Below are 900 nucleotides of genomic sequence, written 5' to 3'. Positions count from 1 at the left end.
ATTCGCAGTCATAAACCAATACTTCAATCTACTCGAGAGCAAATCTGTAGACATTCCATAAGAAAGGTATTAGATGGCCTTATTTTCTAAATATCAACATTGTGAGAAATATACTAAAATTAATTATCAAAGTGTAGCAGTCCATCTGGATTTTAGAAATAATATATCTGATAATGTTGAAATGTTTGTGCGAGTATCTGTTTTTCAAAGAATACCAAATTAATTTTAAGTATGTTAGTATTATATGGAGGACCTCTAACTTGCAAACTTCCGCTAAAGATTTAAAAATCACATATTCAAAACATATACATCTCCAAAATTCCAAAAAAAAAAAAAAAAAAAAAAAAAAAGTTAATCATTCATTTTAATATTTTCACCGGTGATCGGGCCCGTGCACAAAGACGGTTTTATAGCTTCGAGGTAATAGTTGAAAAAACTTACTAAAAAAATACATAGAATGCACCATTGGGCCCGTGCCGACTAGTACTAATATATAAAAGAGACTAGAAGCACAGTGTTGTCCGTCGACATGCTAGCTTGCTTAAACAGGGTTATTTTTGGTATTCTGTAATTTTAAGGCTTTAAGAGTATTGTACATCTTGCTGCATGAATGTATTTTCCCACAGCTGACCAAGAAAACCGCTCCACTATAGTTTAATTATTCCCTCCGTTCACTTTTACTTATTCACTTTGAATTTTTTCATGCTGTTTAAGAAATAATAAATACAGTGTATAATTTACCAATATAACCATATTAATTGATGCATATTTTTATTGAATTTAAAAAATAATTTGAAGTGAATAATTAAAAATAAAAATTTATTTTTAGAATACTAGACAATAAAAATATAGAAGAAGTACTTCTTGCCAGCCGAAAAGTTAAAGTACCAGTGGGCCCAC

Source organism: Lycium ferocissimum, chromosome 9, assembly GCF_029784015.1.
Source record: "Lycium ferocissimum isolate CSIRO_LF1 chromosome 9, AGI_CSIRO_Lferr_CH_V1, whole genome shotgun sequence".
Taxonomy (NCBI): domain Eukaryota; kingdom Viridiplantae; phylum Streptophyta; class Magnoliopsida; order Solanales; family Solanaceae; genus Lycium; species Lycium ferocissimum.
Note: the sequence above shows the minus strand (reverse complement) of the source record.